A 12854-nucleotide genomic window follows, 5' to 3' on the forward strand; every position below is an offset into this window, starting at 1 on the left:
TTCCGTGGGTCAGACTTGGGTAGCAGGCCCCGATGGCCGAGCGGAAGTTCATGTCCCTTTGATTACAGCTGATACTTTTTGCGTATCAGGCACTTCTCCGTCCCCACTGTTAGTTCATTCTCTAGCTCTTGTTCATGTTCCATCTTGAAAGGAGACTTCAACTCTCTCCCTAACCCACCTCGGTAGATCACATCTACCGGGCATCCTGTGAACCCTGCATGTAACGATTTGGACTGAAATTTCACACGGATGCGGTGTTTTTTTCAAGGTTTAAAACAGGTAATATTCTGCGGTAATCTGGCAGATGAAAAACAGGAAGGTGTGAGTACAGTGATTGCACCTTTCTGATCAAGAAAACTGATGCAAGTTTAAAATCTCTACAGCAGCCACTGGGAGGGGGTGGGGCGTGCTGAGGCCATCGTTTCGTTTTCTACTATAGTTATCTTTGGATTTCTCAGCATTCCTCTTGGTCTGTAAATCTGAACAGTAAAACAGTGCCATACATCTCCATGTTTTCCACATTGCCTCTCATAGCGACATTGAGATGTGTATTTGATTTATTGTTTCTTCTGGTCAGCTGCCAAAACTGCCTTTTTCCATAATTGCTAGCATTTTTTTAATCCCCTGAGCTACTACTGGCTTAGGCTTCCAAGGTACCCAGTAAAGGTGAAGAACACCTGTTGAATCCATAGTATTTGTTTTCCATTGTCTAAGTAGCAAGAACTTTAGAATTAAATTCAGCAAAAAAGCAACAAGGGAATTGTAAAATGTTTCATAAAGAATTAGATGAATTTTGCAAGCAGAGTTTATGATTTCAGCAGCAATACACTGATGTTTCAGACTGCTTCAAACCAAGATCCCAGCCCTGTGACTCAGCACCTAAACCAACAGCCAGCATCTCTAAATCAGTCTCTGCAGAAATCAGACACTTAGAGCTCTTATTCTCTGAGCAACTTTAGGGTGTGGCCCTGAAATGGCTCCAAAACAATCTTAGAGAGAGAAAGATAGAAAGACGTGGCTCCTATAACTGCTCTCCGGCCAGAGCCAGTGATTCCTAGCAGCAAGTCAAATGAAGAACATACTCAGAGCTGCTGTTGCAAGATTCTTGCGGCCACAGCACAGCATTCTGAGCCAGCAATTCAACCTTAAATTGTAGCTCAAATGTTAATGATTAATGCACAGTGATGCCCTCATATCTTTCCCCAAATCCACGAGCTGCCAAATGCCCCCCTTGTCTCCATGACTCCTGAGGCTTTGTCAGCAGGGATATTTCCCTTGTTGCAGGCATTCAGCTGTTACTTACTACTGACTAATAATACTTGTTGAGCAATTTCATTGCAGTGGCATACCAGTGGCATTCTCCCCACTTGTGGGCAAGGAAGGGAAACGAGTATCCAAGGCTATTCTCAAAGGACCACGCCGTGAAGCACTGCAGGGAGTACCTGTGAGACAATTGCAGATGGACGCTGGGATTGAGACAAGGTGAATCTGCAGCGGCCCATGATCCACCTGTGGTTTGTGTATCCCTGGTTTAGGCTGAAAAATGGCAGATCTCTAACCAGATAGGAAACTTCAGGGTTGCCTAAGTGGCCAAGGGAGGTAATAGGTCAGAGGGGTGAGCCCTCAGGGGACCTGGGTGGAGGGTCCCTCCTCAGAACAGACGGTGAAGACTTGTGTGTTCATCACAGTTTCACATACACCAAAGACTACGTGAAGTGCGTCCAGTGTAAAGACTGACAAATGAATGTCTGGCTACCCACCACCACTGTAAGAGAGACATCAGCCATGTTGTCAAGGTCCCTGTGTATTCTTCTCTGGCCCTGGAAAGGCCGCTATCCTAAATTTTGTGTTTATTATTCCCTTGTTTTTCTTTTTAAAATATTTTTTGTACTTTACATACCTGGCATTGTACTGTTTGTAGCCTTTCCTACAGTGTTTTGCAGCACTTGATGTTTGTGAGCTCCATCCCTACAGTGTTAGATGATGTGTTTTCAGTGCTGTATAGTATTCCGTTGTGTGAATGACACATGTTTTCCCGTCAGTGTACATTTGGGTTGTTTCTTGGTTCTTTCTTCCTTGTAAATAGCAACAGTGCTGCTGTGAACTTTGTTGCAAATGTCTCCTGAGCACAGGCCCAAGGGTTTCTCTAGGTCACGTGCCATGGACATATACCTAGATGTGGAATTCCTGGGTCATGGATATAAGCCTCCTCAACATTGCTTTCCAAAGTATTTGTACCTCCCTGTGCTCCTACCAACAATGTTTATGACTGCTGACCCAGTTTGAAAGAAAAAAACTTAAATTCAGCTCTTCCCTTGCAGTGTCTTCTAGAAATGTGACTGATTCTCAACTTACCACCCTTTCCAAGTCCTTCCTTTAAAGAAACTCGCATGTCCCCTCCCAACTGCAGTCAGCAGTCTGCCTGCGATGGTTGGAGGGCTCCTTGCACAGCTCCCAGCTGCACAGCTCCCTGCCCCGCCTTCTGCAGAGATGACTTCGCAGAGTCCCCGGTAGGAAGTAGGGATTGGGCAAACATCTGTTGGGGGAACAGAAGGGAGAACACAGTATGGTTTTTAAATTGTCATTGCTAGGAGGACATTTATCAGGGGTGTCCGCCTGAGGGGAGTATGGAAAAGGGGGATTAAGAAAGAAAATGGCCCAGGGAGTCAGGGGAGCAAGGAGCGGGCTCCCAGTGAGTAGTGCTCCCTTCAGAGGTGCAAATAAAGGGGGAGGAGGGCATGGGGCTCTGGGCCAGCAAGAGAAACTCAGAGGGAAGAGTCTCCGTCTTGTGTCAAAGGGCTCTGCGTGGATCCTCTGGGCGCCAGCTCCATTGTCTTTGCAATCGTCAGGATCACATGGGCCTTGGGAGGCAGCCAGGTGGCTCTCGTCAGTGTGGGAATAATCACTTCAGGCTGGACCGGAGGCCTGCAGGACACTGAGCTCTCTAAGCAGCAGCTGCAGTGGTTCTGGAGTGATGTTCTTTCCCCTCTACCTTGTCCTACCCTTTCCTCACAGTTCTTAGGGTTGCTGCTTGGAGGGAGGCCCAGGGCATTTACAGCCAACAGCATCAGCCAGGCTAGGAGCATTCCTAGAGGCAGGAGAGATGCAGGACCCTCAGATGGCCCATTCCGAAATGCCAACCCCTGGGCAGGACAGAGAGGTAAGACGACACAGTGTGAGTGAGCTCCATAGCGAAAAGCAGGAGCCCACTCTGCCTTCAGGAGGAAGTGGCCCCTTGTGATTCATTGGCTGAGAGTAGGGTTCCCACGGAGGCTTCCATGGACCACAAAATAAGGAGAACTGCCCCCGCCCCGACCTATCACAAATCTGTAACAGTGTGGAGGCCTTATTATCTGCCAGGTGTGATGTATTTGATCCTGGCTACTAGGTCATGACTGAATTGCACGGGATCATCACTTCTCAAAGCACAGAGGCTAGCTGAGTTGCCCACGCCTGCAGCTAGTGGTGAGTGGAGGCGCCTGGGGACCAACCCACAACCACGGAGCCTTCTGCTCCTCCACGGTGAACTTCACCTCAGCCTGGGATTTGGGCGAGAGGCCACAACACTGATCTTCTTCCTCGGAGCCTTCCTGTCCTTGGTGTATCTGGGCCCTGATGATAACCACGTGCACAGTTTAACTGCAGCAGCTTCGGATTTGAGAGATGTGACTCAGGAAGCCTTCTTATCTGCTGGATACTGTGTGCTCTCTAGAACAACTTTGTAGCTGGGAGGAGAAAGCCACCCCCAGAGTCAGAGGGCAGTCACACTGCATCGCAATTCGAGTCACCATGAGAAAATCCCCAACCCCACACTTGTGATGGCATTTCCTAAACAAAAGGGCAGACACTCTGATTTTCCACAAACGCCTTACCGGTCTCTTGAAGCGAGGTCCCTGGCCCTCCTGCATTGGGATTCCCTGACCAACCTGACTAATCTGGTGGGGGGTTTTGTTTGTTTCCTGACGGTCAGAGAGCGCTGAGGGGGGCATGGATTTCAGCCCGACGTTTGTCGGACCATGTCTGAATATTCTTGGGGCTGGAAGAGCAAGGCAGACTGGGCAGATGTATAACGGGCCGGTGGGTATCCTAAGGGGCTCGCTCCCAGATAAGGGCAGTGAGGACATGCTGCTAAAAATTCACAGGTCATCAGAGCAGGGCTGGACAGCTGCTAGTGTGGGGCTGACTAAGGATTTGCACCAGACAAGCCAAGCAAGGTGACAGCTGACAAAGTGCCCCCTTTTGAGGGGCTTCTGAGTGCCTGCCACACCCAAGCTCCCGTGGAAGGATTTCTCAGGCTGGGCCGGCCTTTACTGCCTGGTCGACTGGACCCAGGATCAGCACCAGAGGCAGCCTGGCCTGAGCGCTCTGCCCAGGCGGGGCAATCACAGTGGACTGCGAGGGACTGGCTGGCCCGTCGGAGCCTCTCCCTTGGGGAGTCTGGACGCAGGGTCTGCGAAGAGAGCGATCTGAGGGGTAGGGACTGCAGATGTAGAGAGTGGGCTCTAAGAGGGGCCACGAGGCTGGACGGCCCATGAGGAGTCCGACCCTGAGAGGTGGTGGGAAGAAGTGTCCGCTGGTGGGTTGGTGTGGGGAGAAGTAGGTGATGGCTCAGCAGGGCTGCTGTGGACGGCTGAGCTGCAGCCTCCAGCGCTGGGGTGACATTCTCATCCTCAGGGGGCCCGCTGTTCAGCTGCTTCAGTTCCTGCCCTCGCTACTTCCCTGTGACCTCTCCAGGATCTGTGTGCCTTGGGCTCTGCAGTCCGAAAGAGCCCAACAAACTCAGTCTGACCTGTTGGGACAAAGGCCAAACCTGACTCAGTAAAAAGAGAAAGACCAGTCCACTGATGGGGAAGCAGTGACTTTAATTTGTCACTAAAATACCTGCTTATTGAGCTCCCACTTGCTCCAGGACCTCGGTACAGCAAGGGAAAAACCAAACCAAAAAAGCCTTAACCTCCAGAAACTAACTTCTAATGGGGTGGGAAGAGGAAGGCTGTCATTTAAAAATGCATAAGCATACACATGCCCTGTTTCAGAGGAGACATTTCAACAGACCCGAGAAAGCGAGTCACTGGGAGGAAGGTGCTCATCAGAGGGAACCTCCCATCTGGGGAATTAGAACAGCCCAGTGTGCCTGAGCGGGGGTCTGGGGCCAGGGCCAGACCTGGTGCCATGGCAGATGGGGCGGGCACCTTATGGGCACTTCGAAGGACAGTGAGTTTTGCCTGAGTGAGAGGAGGTGGTGGTGGGTTTTGAACAGAGCAATGACATGCTCTGACACCTGTTTTTTGTTTTTTAAAAATTTTATGTTTAGAGAGAGGAAAAGGGAGGGAGAAAGAGAGGGAAAGAAACATTCATGGGAGAGAGAAACATTAATCAGTTGCCTCTCGCATACCCCCAACAGGGGACCTTGCCCATAACACAGGCACGTGCCCTGACTGGGAATCAAACCAGCGACCTTTCGCTTTGCAGATGATGCCCAACCCATTGAGCCACAGGGTCAGAGCCTGACATCCGGTTTGGAAGGATCACTGCCGCGGCCGTGAAGCAAAGTGACTACAGAGCATGCTTGGGCTGTCTGGCGCCACATCACGAGCCATCCCAGAACATAGTGGCCTGGAACAGCAGCAGTTTCCTTTGCTCTTGGGTTGACTAGGACTCAGCCGGCAGTTCTTCTGTGGGTCTCACCTGCAGTCTCTGGTGCGGTGCTTTCAGATGGGGGTCTGGTGGAGGCCGGCATAGCCAAGATCCTCTCTGCTTTAGTCCGTAGGGCTGCTGTGGCCGAGTGCCACACACTGGGCAGCTTAGAATGACAGAAATGTATTTGCTCCCAGTTCTGGAGCCCAGACATCTAACACGGAGGCGTCGGCAGGGTTGGCTCCTTTCAGAGGCTCAGGGAGCGTCCGCTCCTTGCCCCTCTCCGGTTTCTGGTGGTTGCCGGCAGTCTTTGGCTTGTTTATGTATTGCTTCAAACTGCCTGTCGTCACACAGCCCTCCCTGTGTGTCTCTGTGTCCACATTCTCTCTCTCTCTTCCCCTCTCTCTCCTGCTCTCTCTCATACACAATATCTCCTTTTGCCTAGATTTATTTATTTTTTAATGTTTACTCAATTTTCTAAACTTAAAAAACAATCGCTTCATCCTAATTCCTGGCTCAGGATGATGTAGCCGCTAGTACTTGTGTTGCTAGATGACTCCTGTCCTGCATGAAGGTCAAATTCTGAAGGAGGGTGCTCAGTTCTGAGCCAGGAGTCCGCTGAGGGCCTTCTAGGGAGGCAGGGTGGGGAACACAGCACGTGCCTCCCCCTGACCCTGGGAGGAGAGCAAGCTTCGGGAGACTTGAGAGCTGAACTCAAGTCATTGGAGAGTTATTAGAGTTATTACACAGCAAAGGAAATAGATTGAGCCTTTGTGGCTCCAGAAATGAGTACAATGACTACAGAAATGCTCCGGAGAGAATGCTGCAGCTCAATTTAAAAGAAAAATAGAACAAACCGTTTGCAAAAATGACACATGGTCCCCGCCACTGGGGCCTGTATTTGCTCCCTCTCCATCAGAAAGGTTCACGATGTGTATGTATAAGGCAAATTAAAATTAATTCCCTTTCAACATGGCAAGGTAGCTCAGTTGGTTAGAGAGTTGTCCTGATACACCAAGGTTGCAGGTTCAATCCCCGGTCAGGGAACATACAAGAATCAACCAATGTCCTGGCTGGTGTGGCTCGGTTGGTTGAAATGTCCCATAACCAAAAGGTTGTAGGTTTGATCTCTGGCCCAGGTGGATGCTTCTCTCTCACGTTGATGTTTCTCTCTCTCTCTTCCTCTCTCTCTAAAAAAGCAATGGAAAAATGTTCTTGGGTGAGGATTAAAAAAGTAAAAAAGAAAATCAACCAATGAATGCAAGAATCAACCAATAAATAAGTGCAACCACAAATTGATGTTTTTCTTTCTCTCCCTTCCTCTCTCTCTCTCTAAAAAAGAAAAGAAAAGAAAAGAAAGGCTCTGGCTGGTGTGGCTCAGTGGACTGAGTGCTGGCCTGTGAACTGAAAGGTTGCCGGTTTGATTCCCAGCCAGGGCACACGCCTGGGTTGCTAACCAGGTCCCCAGTTGGGGGTGTGCGAGAGGCAACTGATCAATGTGTCTCTCGAACATCAATGTATCTCTCCCTTTCTCTCTCCTTTCTTTCCCCCCGCTCTCTAAAACAAATAAATAAAATCTTAAAAACAAAACAAAACAAAATCAACTCTAAAAAGAGACTTCCAAACATGATCAGGTATATTTTAGAAGAACCAAATAGACTTTTAAAAAAAAGAACAAATCAATTAAAAATCAGGTTACTAGATAAAATTGAACACAGAAGTGGTCACCAGAAGGACAGAGTAGGAAAAGTTAGAGGGCATCCCAGAGAGACAGAGAGAAAAGCTCTGAGAGCTCGAGAAGTACAGACAGAGGATTGAATGACAAAGTCTAATTTAGGATTAATTGGAGTTCCACAGCAAAAGATAGAGAGAAAGGGGAGAGGCAATCCTTGACGAGAGAATGGTTGATAACAATCCAGGGCATATGTAGGTTAGAGGGAGAGCACTATATGATGATCCCAGTAAGCATGGATAAAGCATTTGAGAAAAGTCAGCGGTCACTTATGGTGAAAATGCTTAGCAAGCTAGGAATAGAAGGGAAATTCCTAAATCTGAGTGTGTTAGTTTGCTAGGGTGGTCCTTGCAAAGCAGCACAAGTGACTTACACCACAGGAAAGCGCTTTCTTGGGGTTCTGGAGGCTGGAGATCTGAGTTCAAGGTGTTGGCAGGGTGGTCCCCTCACATGACAACACCAGGACCTGGAGACATGTCCTCATGACCTGATGGGATCAGAGGCCTAAAACTAAACCTGGATTTAGAGCTGCCCACTCACAGGAAGTGCAAGAGACAGAGGAACAAGTGAGACCACACCACAGGGCAGCGATCCACACATTCCAGGGGACAAATGACCCAGTTTCTCCCGAAGCGCCGAGTCGTAAAAAATCAACTAGGAAGGAAGGGGCGGCTGGTATAGGGAAAGGGAGACAGAAGGGACCGCACAACCTAACACACTGTTTGGATCCAGACCCAAATAAACTAACTGTAAAAAAACCCAAACAAACAAAAATAAAAAAAAAATTTAAACCCCAGAAATTTAAACATAGGCTGGATTTTATATGATATTGAGGAATTACTGAAGTTTTGTTTACTGTGAGTGTGGCATGGTGGCTCTGGCAGGCTGAGTGCTGGTCCCAGAGATATGTCCCCAGCCTCATCCACGACCTGGAATGGGACGTGGCAAAAGGGACTGCGCCGGTGTGGTTAGGTTAAGGGCCTGGAAGGGGGCGGTTGCCTGGGATTTTCCCGGTGGGTCTGGTACGGTGATGAGGGTCCTCACAAAAGGGAGTCAGGGGAGTCAAAAGCAGAGAGGGTTACACAGTAGAAGTTATAGTGACTCGGGGCTATAAGACAAGGACTTGTAAGAGGTTTCTAGAAGCTTGGAAAGACAAGGACAAGGATTCTCCTCAGAGTCCCATGGAAGGAACGCAGCCCTGACACCTTGGTTTTAGACCCATCTTGGACTTCTGACCTCCAGAGCCATGTGAAAGTAAATATGTACGGTTTTCAGCCAGTAAGTCTGTGGGGATTGGTTACAGCAGCCACAGGAAACTATGCAATGATTATGGGGTGTGTGTGTGTGTTTAAGGTCTTGTCAGAGATGTATAACGGTGCACTGCAGGGTGAAATGACCCAGAATTTATTTTAAAATAGCCCCCCCCCACAGTGCACGTGGTGGGAGATAAAACGAAGTTGGAAAACGTTGATAACGGTTGAAGCTGAATGTGAGCACAAGGAAGCTCATTATACCACCACCTCTACTTTTACGTATACCTGAAAGTTTCTAGAACCAAAACTTTAAAAACATATCGTCGGTGGGGTGACCCCAGACTCCATCCCCAGACCACGTCTGTATGCACGCTCACACCCTGGGCGTTCTCACCTGTCTCCCAATTTCCTGTCTCCAGCAGGACCCTCCCGGGAGCTCCAGACCTGCTATGAATGGCCGCCGTGCCTCTCCCCTGGGGGCTGATAGGCATTCAGACCCGCATGTCCATGGATCGATTGCCAGGATGTATTGTAACTCCAGCAAAGCAAGGGGCTGTAACGGGGTTTCTGCTGTGCTAGCTTTTAGGTAGAAAGGGGAAAATAGGAACAGCACCTGTGTGATTGCGTGTTTGTTTCAGGAGAAACAAGGCGTGGCCACAGAAGTATTCCTGACTTGCCTCACTCGCCCTGCTCCCTTGTTCTGCCGACTTGACTCGACTCGCCCCGAGTGAACCACCTGTCCCTAAGTTCCCGCTGCAGTTTTGAGTCCAGGGGACCCATGCCAAGACCTTTCCCTGTCTCAGACCTGCTCCTCGGCTGTCTTCCCCGTCTCCGTCAGTGGCAGCTCCAGTCTTCTAGTTGTGCCAGTCAAAGCCTTGAGGTCACTCTGCCATTTTCTCTCACATTCCACATCCAATTCATCGGCAATTCCTGTTGGCTCTCCCTCAAAGTAGGCGCAGGCTCCAGGCATCTCTCAGCCCTTCTCACCAGGTCATTACCTGTCGGGTCGCAAACCTTCTTGGGACCTTCCCAGGTATACTCTGAAAGCAGCCACCATATGTGGAGGGCAGGGAGAGACCAAAGAAATGGCAGAGTGCTCCAGACAGGTAGGTGGCAGGTTTAATAATCAAGGGAATTTATACCGAGGCCCTAACTGGGTTCCGTCACTTACCCAGGGGGCTGTCACTGGGCCAGTCACATACCCAGTCCAGAGGGTCTCATCACACCTTTCTCTCCCCAGGATCCCTAGGCAGCGCTGGGATCTGGGAAGGGAGCAGAGTGCACATCTTAGGCACAGGGGAGGTGGGGGAGAGCGTAGGGAGCCTCAACCCAGGTCCAGCTCGCGGGTCAAACCTGGGGTCCTGTCTTCCTGATGGCCTGCCCCTACACTCCACCCCTCATGACCAGCTTTTACAATGTCCCCTGCTCCCTCCTCCTCACTGTGTGCGGAGTGATCAGCAAGGGGTTTCACTAGCAAGGAGGTGGCTCACTGGTGGCCCTTTGGCTGTGCTGGAGGCAGATGTCCCAGCAACAAACAGGCACATGCAGGAGAAAACACAGGTCAAGACAATAACTTCCCAAACCAGTGACGACTTTTTCATTAAGAGTTCCATGAGCCAAACCATGGATTTACTAAGTCCCCTTGCACCCGCATGCGGTTTAATGAAGGTGATGCCCCGGTATGCTCATCGGGGACAAACCCCCAATGTCCTGTCTCCCTAATGGCACAGGCGACTCCTTGGGAGGCAGCACTAGCATCCAAGGCTGCTCTCTTTAGGAGGATGGCTTTCCTCATTAGAGACGCTCCAGGGCTCAGGACGGACAGGCTTTGTGGGCTGTCATTTCGGTCTCGCTGCACGAATGCGGTAAGGACCTCTGTGTGCTACAGCGTTCTCCAGGCCCACAGAGGGAACGGAGACGGCAACCGAATGGTCGTCACAGTGGGAGACTGAATGTGCCCTCCCGGCCTCGAGGACAGGGCGGCTGGCCGCTTTGGAACTTGACCTGGCTGTACACACTGTGCACATACGGGCCAGAGGGACACAGCACTGTCAGGCGTGGAGAGACAGAGTTGGGACATGCCAGACCAGACCGCCCCAGCCATGTGTGTAATATAAAGCCAACCGTGTGCATGTGTGCATGCATGTGTGCATATGTTGTGTGTACACGTGTGCGTGCTTGTGTGTGTGCATCCAGGGAGCGGCTAGGAGGACACCCACCACGGGGTCGACAGCGGCTGCCTCTGGGGGATGGGCTAAGGGGAGGAAGGGCAATGGAAGGATTCCCTTTTGTCCCTCAGCACACTGCTTGGATACTTTATTATTTCATTTCATTTCATTTTGTTTTGTTTTTTACAACAAGCATGTACTACTTGTACATTTCTGGAGCCAGGCTGGGACTAAGGTCAGGTGTAATAGGGTGTGGCCAGGGCAGGAGGGGGTGACACCCTATGTGCCCCAGGGGCAGGTTCCAGAAGGGGAATGGACAGGGAGAGGGAGACTGGGGTGGGCAGCTGGATGGTGGGGGAAGCAGTGGGGGCGGGAGTGCTAGGTCCAGCTGGGTGTTCATCTTCACTTCCCCACCCCCTGCTGGATTTTGAGCCACAAGCTAGGTGGACCTCTTGGTGGGGCCAGGGAGGGTCCACTCTGGCCCTCGGCCACTTCAGCGGATTAGCATGGCCCAGGCCTCCAGAGGTAGATAACAGCGACCCATTTCCTTCAGTCTGTTTTTGCTTTGTCTTCCTTGTGGGGTGTTAAGGATGGACTGGGGCATGTTTCCAAAAGTTCCTTTGATTATTTGGAAGAAGCCTTGCATACTTTAATCAGAGGGCCCCCAGGCACGAAATGCACAGTCGCCGCAGGATAACGCTGAACAGAAAGTTGAAATTCAGTGACCGTGCTGGATCTGGTTCATTAACCGCCTCATCTCCCAGCAAAGGGTCCCTCAAGTCTGTGATGTGTCTTCTGGTCCTGGAGGTCCCCTTGGGGTTGCCTCTGCAGGAACATGGGGTCTTTGGTGAGTTCATGCTCCAGGGCACTGGCTGTGCCAACCCAGGGGCTGGAGTGGACAAGTGACTGGGTCAGGGCGACTCCCAGCTGACCCTGGCCCACAGGCTGGCCAGTTGGAGAATTTTGGTGTTGCACTCTCAGGGGCTGAGCTGATTGAAAGTGACACAAAGGTCCAGGGTGACTAAGGTCTCTTAAAGATTCTTGACATTTTCAATGAGTCTTTTAAAAATACTTTTTATTACTTGGGGGACTTCTCATAAACCATTGGGTTGCTTTCTCATTGGCTGGGTGTGTGTGCTTTAAAAATGCAGAGAACTTACACTCTGGATGCTTTCACCATGAGCTCCTATTATGTAGCTTCTAAAGACCACAGGGGTCAGTAACTCAGGGTGCCACCCCATCTTCAGTAACCCATTTCCACAGGAGAAACGCCCTCTCTGCCTGTCCCCTAACCTGGTGGGGAGACCCCGGTGTTGCAGACTGCTGAGGCTTGCCCCATGAGGAGGGAGCAGTTCATGAGCAAGGGCTCTGGAGGCTGACTTGAGTCCTGGTGTCTTAGGCTGGGTTCCCAGGAGACAGAGGAGAGGCTTCCTGGGAAGTCTCTGAGGAGAGATGCCCCAAGGCTGTGAGGGGGGCAGGACAGGGCACAGGGAGAAGGCCCCTCCAACGTGGCTACAGCTGAGGCCCATCCTGCAGGAAAGCTCTGGCCCCAAACGCAGACAAGAGGGCTGGGCGTTTGCATCCCTGCTTCAGCAGGTCGAGGATGGGCACCTGCCTTGAAGAGGGGACCTGGGGTGGCTACATTATCCACAATACCTGGATGCCACTGGCACCTCCATGTCACCTGAGAAGGTTTGCTTCAGTTTGCTCATCTGTTTTGTGGATCTGAAAGTACCCTACCTTTCAGGGTTGTTTTAAGGATTAGAGATACAACATGCCCCCAAACTCCCAGTGCAGTGCCGGTAGGGCTAGTAATATGCAAAACGCACACTGGGTGTTCAAGACTTGGTATGAGAAAAATAATGTAAAATATCTCATAAATAGTTTTAATGTCAATGACATACTGAAATGCTAACATTTCAGCTCTATTGACTTAAGTAAAATTTATTATTCAAATTAATTCCAGCTGCTTCTTTTTACCTTTTAAAATGTGGCTACTAGAAAATTAAAATTACATACTGTGGGCTCCTTAGGCAGGAGCGTCTAGAATCCAGATTCTAGACG

General features: G+C 50.4%; 1 long non-coding RNA gene across 1 annotated transcript; it reads left to right on the forward strand.

Moving 5' to 3' along the window:
- Positions 1-713: 713 nt before the first annotated feature.
- On the forward strand, positions 714-6877 carry LOC123479103 (uncharacterized). Its single transcript, XR_006654601.2, has 4 exons — positions 714-1482; positions 2322-2510; positions 3016-3160; positions 5473-6877. It is a non-coding gene; the product is annotated as an uncharacterized lncRNA (long non-coding RNA).
- Positions 6878-12854: the final 5977 nt, after the last annotated feature.

Source organism: Desmodus rotundus, chromosome 3, assembly GCF_022682495.2.
Source record: "Desmodus rotundus isolate HL8 chromosome 3, HLdesRot8A.1, whole genome shotgun sequence".
NCBI lineage: Eukaryota > Metazoa > Chordata > Mammalia > Chiroptera > Phyllostomidae > Desmodus > Desmodus rotundus.